Genomic DNA, 9,245 nt, shown 5'->3' on the forward strand with positions numbered 1-9,245 from the left:
CCACGGAGCCTCTCAGATCACTTGACTGCCTCCTTGTGTAGGAAGTCACTGACAGGTAAACCAAGAGAGCAGGTAATTTCAGAGTCACTTCTGTGTGAGGTGCTGCTTTGTTTTCTTTGGATGTCTTCTTTAAACCTAATTAATTCTGCTTTTTGTTTTTTTTTCCTCGAGACAGGGTGTCTCTCTGTCACCAAGGCTGGAGTGCAGTGGTATAATCACAGCCCACTACAGCCTCAACCTTCTGGGCTCAAGCAATACTCCCGCCTCAGCCTACTGAGTAGCTGGGACTACAGGCATGCACCATGACGCCTGGCCAATTTTTGTATATTTTGTAGAGATGGGATTTCACCATGTTGTCCAGGCTGGACTTGAACTCCTGGGCTCAAGCAATCCTCCTACCTCAGCCTCCCAAGTAGCTGGGACCACAGGCATGCACCACCATGAACAGCTAATGTTTTTATTATTTTATTTCTTGCAGAGACAGAATCTCCTATTATTAGAGCAGGTAGCTAGTCAGACATGAGCAGGACAGGAAAGGGCCCTCCCCTACCCCATATACCAGGACTGTCAGGCGACCATCAAGTAATGGTCAGGCAGTTGTAAAGTTGTCTCTCTAAAACAGTAATTGGTTACAGTCAGCCCCAGGAAAAGGCAGTCTCTCAACAGATAAACACCTAGAGTTGGTGATCAGCAGCTTCCCCATAAGATCCCAGGAATTCGGTGAGTAGGCTCAAACATGTGCACTTAGAGGCAAAATGGCAGAGTTTAACTGGTATATGACCTTCCTCCAGGAACACTCGACTGGTAAGGCCAAAATGCCTCAAGCGAGCATGTGTACAACTTCACTAAACACATTGTACATGCTCCCCTCCCAAGTGCTGGCAGACCACTGGGCACGATGACAGCCCACTCCAAGAGAAGAGTGGGCTGATGAGACACAGCCTCTTGAAAATATGCCAGCATATGAAATCCCAAGACAAAGGTCAAACCACATACTTGAATCTCTCAAGTCACCCGCTTGGCCCTCTTCCAAGTGTACTTTACTTCCTTTTGTTCCTGCTCTAAAAGTTTTTAAGAAACGTTCACTCTTACTGTAAGACTTGCCATGGTCTCTCGCTCTGCCTGATGACCCTCAGACAAGACAAAAAGACCCTCTGAGAAGGCAAAAATTAAGGTTGCTATAGATCCTGTGGATTCACCATGACTAACATGGCATTGCCCAGGCTGGTGTCAAACTCCTGGGGTCAAGCAATCCTCCATGCTTCAGCCTCCCAAGATGCTGGAGTTATGGATGTGAGCCACCATGCCAGGCTAATTCTGCAGGTAAAAATGAGTCTGCATTTCATGGACAAGAATTGAGGGGGGCAGGTCTTAGGGCATGGGCAAGGACAGGGCAGCGGCAGAGTTGTTGGTGGTGGGGGTGGGGGACCAAGTCCAGGATCTAGAAGGGAGTCTTGGATAATATTCCTAAGGGATGTCAGTAAACACTTTTGAATTTCTACAAGGATGGAGCAAAATTTCTGAAACAAGGTTGGATGCATTCCCCAAAATTAGAAATCTTGTGCAGGCCTAAACTCATCATTTCAAGGCCTCATGAAGGTTAATAAAAAATATTTTATCAGTTGTAGGAATTACTCATTCCAAATGCATTGTCAGCAATGTGACAGAACTCTCCACTGCATTATTTTCTGGCAAAGCAAGCTTTAATGGCCTGCTCAATCAGGATAATTTTACCTGCTGAGACCATCCAGCATGAATGTGTTTAGCAACTTAGCCAAAACAGTTTCACCTGCCTGCCCTTCTGTTGCACTTAAAATTACTGACTAGCCCAAACTTCACTGAATACAAAGTCATGATCTCCAGAAATGAATGAATGAATCATTCATGAAAAGTCTCAGAAACCTGTAAAAAAGTGAATTGAAAGTTCTCTCAGCACAAAGTCATTGTTAGCATTTCCTGATAAGAGATATTTGAGGGTGGACTGAAAACAGCAGGAAATTGCATATAACTCCTGTCATCGCAGCTGTGTGAGAGTTTGTGTGAGGTGGTGGCTATGTGCAACAATTTTGAAGGGATAGCAGTGAGTTGGGCACATTTTCTTTCGTTAAGAAGTAAAACAGAGTTAACAGACTAACAAGGCAGGAGGGAAAAGTGCTTAGGATATACCCAAGGGCAAGCAGAGGCCCTTTCATTAGTGGAAATATCCCAGAGTGGGTCTTCCTCCACCCAATAAATGGACTGGAGCGGCAACTTTCAAACATTCTGGACCATGACTCGTAGCAACAGATCAATCTTGATATGACAACCTGGTATATTCTATTTTTCTGCCTGCCAACAGTCATCCGTCCACCCACCCATTCATCCACTCACACATTCACACATGCATCTATACATACATAGTCATCTCCTGGTATTCATGGAGGACAGGTTCTAGGACCTCCCTCAAATACCAAAATCCACAGGGACTTTGTATCAAGTCCCTGATACAAAATGGCACAGTATTTGCATATAATCTATGTATACCTTCCTATAGACGATTACTTATAATACTGAATACAATGTCAATGCTATGTAAATAGATGTTATACTCTATTGCTTGGGCAATAATGACAAGAAAAAAGTGTACAAGTTCAGTAGAGATGCAACATTTTTGGTTTTGAATATTTTCAATCCATGGTTGTTTGAATCTACAGATGTGGAGGGCTGACTATACTGAAACAAAGACTGGGTGAAATTTACTAAAATGATTTTATGATCTATTATTTGAGAGTGAAACTCAGGTCTTTCTCACTACAAAGTCCTTGATCTTTCTAGAATATCATGAGGCTTTCTCCTTTGCCTTTTATCTTGGCCAAAACCATCTGAAATGTTTTGTTGGACTTTTTGCAAATAATGCCTTAGAAGTCTCCTCAAGCAAAGGAAACTGTCACCAAATCCAGTCCAGCTCTGGGACACTAAAGAAGTATGAGTTGCTCTTCAGAAACCCAATAAGTGAAAAACCACACTCAGTAAATATGGTGGCCTTCAGCCCCCAGCAACACATCTAGCTTTCAAAAATCACATGTTGCCAGAAAGATTAACTGCTGAATTTTCATCAGAAACAAAGGAAGCCAAAGGCAGTAAGATGGCATATTCAAAGCACTGAAAGAGAAAAACAATCAACCAATCTTACATCCAGGAAAACTATCTTTCAAAAATGAAGATGAAATATAGTCCCAAACAAAAACTGAGAGAATGTGTTGCTAACAGACCTGCCTGACAAGAAACCCAAAGGAAAGATTTTTAGGCTGAAAGCAAGTGACCCCAGACCAAGTGGAATCTTTATGACAAAATAAACATCAGTAAAGGTAATTATAAAAGACACACTTGCATATTTCTCCTCCTCCATTTTCTTAACTGATTTAAAAAGCATTTGTGTAAAACAATAGATATACGACCATACTGCTGGGCCTATAACATGAAATGTAATATAGGTAAAAATAATGACAAAGGACCTACATGGGATTAGAGATGTATTGGAGTAAGGAAGTCTACCAAATGGTAAGTGGAATTCACAGGAACAAATGAAAACTAGAAATGGTAAACAAAATGGTTAATATAGCTAACTCTGTAAATATACACTACTCTACTTTTGTATCTTGTCTACTTTAGAAGACATAAAAATATGTAAGATAATAGGCCGGGCATGGTGGCTTATGCCTGTAATCCCACCACTCTGGGAGGCCAAGGTGGGAGGATTACTTGAGTCTAGCAGTTTAAGACCAGCCTGGGCAACATAGAGAAACCCTGTCTCTACTAAAAATAAAAAAAAATATAGCCGGGCATAGTGGTATGTGCCTGTAATCCTAGCTGCTCAGGAAGCTGAGGTGGGAAAATCACCTGAGCTCAGGAGGCTGAGGCTGCAGTGAGCTGAGACTGGGCCACTGCACTCCAGCCTGGGCAACCAGAGTGAGACTCTGTTTAATATATATATATATATAAATGAGAATGATAATTTTTACAACAATGTATGGTATAAGGTGTAACACACAGATGCACAGACAACAGCACAAAATGGGGAAAGAGGGAATAGTGCTATATAATAGTAACATTTCTATATCTTACTAACATTAAGTGAGCATCAGTCTGAAATAGAGTATAAATTTGAAGTAAGTTAGTACAAATTTGGTAAGTTAAGACATATATGGGGAGGCTGGCAAGATGGCTGAATAGGAAACTCTCCAGTCTGCAGCTCCCAGCCAGATCAACACAGAAGGTGGGTGATTTCTGCATTTCAAACTGAAGTACCTGGCTCATCTCACTGGGACTGGTTAGACCGCAAGTGCAGCCCACAGAGGATGAGCCAAAGCAGGGTGGGTCACTGCCTCACCTGGGAAGCACAGGAGGTCGGGGAATTCCCTCTACTAGCCAAGGAAATCCGTGAGGGACTGTGCCATGAGGAATTGTGCATTCTGGCCCTGATGCTTTTCCCATAAATTTCACAACCCACAGACCAAGAGATACCCTCGGGTGCCTACACCACCAGGGCCCTGGGTTTCAAGCACAAAACTGGGCGGCCATTTGGGCAGACACTGAGCTAGCTGCTGGAGTCTTCTTTCATACCCCAGTGGCACCTGGAACACTAGTGAGACAGAACTGCTCACTCCCCTGGAAAGGGGGCCGAAGCCAGGGAGCCAAGTGGCCTAGTGCAGTAGATCCTACCCTCACAGAGCCCAGCAAGCTAAGATCCAGTGGCTTGAAATTCTTGCTGCTAGCACAGCAGTCTGAAGTTGACCTGGGACACTTGAACTGGGTGGTAGGGGAGGTGTCCGCCATAACTGAGGCTTGAGTAGGCGGTTTTCCCCTCACAGTGTAAACAAAGCTGCTGGGAGGTTCAAACTGGGCAGAGCCCACTGCAGCTCAGCAGAGCAGCTGTAGCCAGACTGCCTCTCTAGATTCCTCCTCTCTGGCAGGGCTTCTCTGAAACAAAGGCAGCAGCCCCAGTCAGAGGCTTATAGATAAAACTCCCATCTCCCTGGGACAGAGCACCTGGGGGAAGGGGCAGTTGTGGGCACAGCTTAAGCAGACTTAAATGTTTCTGCCTGCTGGATCTGAAGTGAACGGCAGATCTCCCAGTACAGCGCTTGAGCTCCAATAAGGGACAGACTGCCTCCTTAAGTGGTCCCTGACCCCTGTGCCTCCTGACTGGGTGAACAGGCAACAAACAGAATGGGAGAAAATTTTTGTAATCTATCCATCTGACAAAGGGCTAATATCCAGAATCTACAATGAACTTAAACAAAACAAACAACTCCATCAAAAAGTGGGCAAAGGATATGAACAGACACTTCTCAAAATAAATGTATACGGCCAACAAACATATGAAAAAAAGCTCATCATCACTGGTCTTAGAGAAATTCAGATCAAAACCACAACGAGACACCATCTCACAGCAGTTGGAATGCCGATCATTAAAAAGTCAGGAAACAACAGATGCTGGAGAGGATGTGGAGAAATAGGAATGCTTTTACACTGTTGGTGGAAGTGTAAATTAGTTCAATCATTGTGGAAGACAGTGTGGCCATTCCTCAAGGATCTACAACCAGAAATACCACTTGACCCAGCAATCCCATGACTGGGTATATACCCAAAGGATTATAAATCATTCTACTCTAAGGACACATGCACACGTATGTTTACTATAGCAGTATTTACAATAGCAAAGACTTGGAAGCAGCCCAAATGCCCATAAATGATAGACTGAATAAAGAAAATATGGCACATATATACCATGGAATACTATGTAGCCATAAAAAAGGATGAGTTCATGTCTTTTGCAGGGACATGGATGAAGCTGGAAACCATCATTCTCAGCAAACTAACAAGGAACAGAAAACCAAACACCATATGTTCTCACTCACAAGTGGGAGGTGAATAATGAGAGCATGTGGACACAGGGAGGGGGGCATCACACACCGGGGCCTGTTGGTGGGTGGGGGGCTAGGGGAGGGATAGCATTAGGAGAAATACTTCATATACATGATGGGTTGATGGGTGCATCAAACTACCACGGCATGTGTATACCTATGTAACAAACCTGCAGGTTCTGCACAGGTATCCCAGAACTTAAAGTACAACCATATATATATATAGTAAATTCTAGCACAATCACTAAGAAATTAACTCAAGATAGTGAAAAAATTATTAAAATAATTAAAATGTCATATTAGAAAACATTCATTTAATGCAAACGAAAGTAATGAGGAACACAGGAACAAAAAAAGACCTAAGACATCAAAAATGAGGTAAAATGGCAGACATAAATTCAACTACAGCAATAATATTAAATATGCATGGATTAAACAATCCAATAAAAAGTCCGAGACTAAAACTGGATTAAAAACAAGATCCAACTATATGCTGTGTACAGGAGACACATTTAAGATGCAAAGATACAAGTAACTGAATGTAATAGGGTGGAAAAAGGTATATCATGCAAATAGCAGCCATAGGAAAGCTGAAGTTACAATATAAGAAAAATAGACTTTAAAACAAAATCTGTTACTAGAGGTGAAGAGGAACATCCCATAATAATAAAAGTTAATCAATTAAAAAAACCAGCCATTATGTATATATGTGTACCTAATGACTGGACCCCAAGATACATAAAGCAAAAACTGAGAGAATTCAAGTGAAAAACAATTCATAATAATAGTTGGAGAGTTCAATACCTACTTTCAATAACAGAACAACCAGACAGAAGATCAACAAGGAAATAAAAGACTTGAACTACAATATAAACCAACTGGTCCTCCAGACATCCACAGAAGACTCTATCCAACAAAAGCAGAATACACATTCTTCTGAAGTGCACATGGACCATTCTTTGGGACAGACCTTATGCTAGGCCATAAAACAAGCCTCAATTCATTTACAAGGATTGAAGTCAAACAAAATATGTTTTCTACTACAGTGATATGGAATGAAGTTAGAAATCAATAACATAAGAAATTCACAAATTTGTGGAAATTAAATAACACACTTGTAAATAACTAATGAGCCAAAGGAGAAATCACAAGGGAACTCTAAAAATGCTTTGAGATGAATTAAAATTAAGATACAACATGCTAGCTAAAGCAGCACTTAGAGTGAAATTTATAGGGGTAGATCTTATTTAGTGATGTAACGAAAGATGTCAAATCAGTAACCTAAGCTTCCACCTTAAGACAGTGGGCAAAGAAGATCAAACTAAACCTAAAGGGAGGAGAAGGAGAGAAACATAAAGATGAGAGCAGAAATTAATGAAATAGAGGGTGGGGAAAAAAAAAGAAGAAAAATCAATGAAACCAAAAGTTCTTTTAGAAATGTAGCAAAAACTGAGAAACCTTTACCTAGACTGATTAAAAAAAAAAAAAAGGAGAGAACACTCATGCTATCACACCAGAGACCTCCACTTTCTGTCTGAGCTCCGGCTGCCCTCACGGTCTGGGGTGTACCATAAGGGAGAAAGCCAGGTTGATGCAGACTTCACCAACAGCTGGTTCCTTCTCTCAGCGGCTAAAGCTCCTCCAGTTTCTGCCTGCTTTGGCCACACTTTGGTACCTTCAAATACTCGTGTGCATTTTCCCTAGCGTTTATATTGCTATTTGAGGGAAGGTTATTCTGATATAAGTTGCTCTGTTGTTATCAGAACTGGAAACTCCAGGTGCCCTCCCAGAAAAAAGAGGGCACCTCAAGGAGGTAGAATGCTCACAGGAAAAGTTTTTAGCGTGGGCACGCTATGCTTAAACCATGGGCTAGACAAGTTCACACAACCAGCCTATCATTTATGAGCCACCATGACAGGCCAGCACAACTCTCTCTAGTTGATGGTAACAGAAATCTCAGCAAAACATGGAGGTGGGGGTGGGGGTTGGGGGGCATGATTTTTCATGGCCAGAATGAACCAGGCTCTCCTGTACACATTTAGACCCGAACTACTGCAAAAGGCAGCTCTACCCCCAAAACCTTTAAGCCTGACTGAAATGACCTTTCTGTCCTTGGGGTAGGCCCTGCCGTGGCCTCTGCCTGAGTCTGTAATCCACATGGATATTATAAGACTTCTGTTGTTTTCTTCGGTAGATCCAGAATCAATTAGAAGACTGAGAAGTAACGAAACTTTTAGAGTATGAAGAAAAATTAAACCATCAGGAGTAAAGATGGCAGTGATGCAGACTCCCCAAGCAGCTCATTTGACCTAGATAAGCTAAGTTGCAGGCATGATTTATTTCCTTTTCTCACTCCTGAATTCACATTGTTGTGTTTAAGTGACTGCAAAATTAAAATATATATTTTTGCATAAAATCAATGTTTTCATTATAAAAATCAAGTAACTGTAAAGAAATTACCAAAAAATAATTGCATATATATAATTTTAAATTCTACATAAAATTATTTCATAATACTTTTTTAATACTAGAAAGCAAAACACTTTTGAAAACTAAAATGCTTTGGTAAGTTAGAAGTTGGGGAAGGTAAGCTATGACTTGTTAGATTAACTGGGACAGAGGCCAGGTTCTTAAAAGTTAAGGATAGCTGACAAGGAATGAAGGCTGGCTGTGTAGGATGAGAATTTACCTTTAAGAAAACTATCAGCAGAGAAAAGAAGAGAAATAGGACAGTGGCAAAAATGACAGGAGGGCAAATGCCAGCATGATTGCAGGTTTAAGAAGACCTACATGTGTCTGAAGTAACAGAGGAAGGAAATGGTTCTAGAAAGAAGGAGATTAAGAATGGGAGCACAGATGTCTATAAACCAGATAACTCCTTTAGAATAACCCATGTGGGGTCAAACCATAAGCCACAGAAAGAGAACGGATGGGATGTTGTTTCTATACCAGTGGGACATGATATTGTCTAAAATCTGACTGGACTCTAACCACATAAATGCTCCCCCCCACCCCATTGACCGGGCACTAAACCTCACTGGTAAGGATTGATTCATTTCCTCACTAGGTTTATCTCATTCAGTAGATGAGAGAAGCTATTTCAACATGTTGGGGGGAAAGAAATGAATCCTACCTCCACTAGTGTCAAGAAGTATGAACCCGAGGGCTCCATGGAGAAGCTTCAAGAGCGTTGGAACCTCCTGAACATGGAACCTCAGTGAGTACCTCTATGTGTGGAGAGGTACATATATGCATCTTTCTGGAATGAGCGCATGAAGCTGTCATCTGATATTTAAAGGGGTCAATAGCCAAGCACCACTGATCTAAAACAAGAGTTGG

At 41.6% G+C, this 9,245-nt stretch overlaps 1 protein-coding gene across 3 annotated transcripts in view; it reads right to left on the reverse strand.

The window, feature by feature from the left end:
* The window catches only part of EEPD1 (endonuclease/exonuclease/phosphatase family domain containing 1), a 136,082-nt gene that overhangs the window by 33,787 nt on the left and 93,050 nt on the right, over positions 1 to 9,245 (reverse strand). The gene's annotated exons all lie outside the window — the stretch shown is intronic.

The sequence above is a fragment of the Sapajus apella genome, unplaced genomic scaffold (assembly GCF_009761245.1).
Source record: "Sapajus apella isolate SASKATOON/1434 unplaced genomic scaffold, GSC_monkey_1.0 scaffold19, whole genome shotgun sequence".
Taxonomy (NCBI): domain Eukaryota; kingdom Metazoa; phylum Chordata; class Mammalia; order Primates; family Cebidae; genus Sapajus; species Sapajus apella.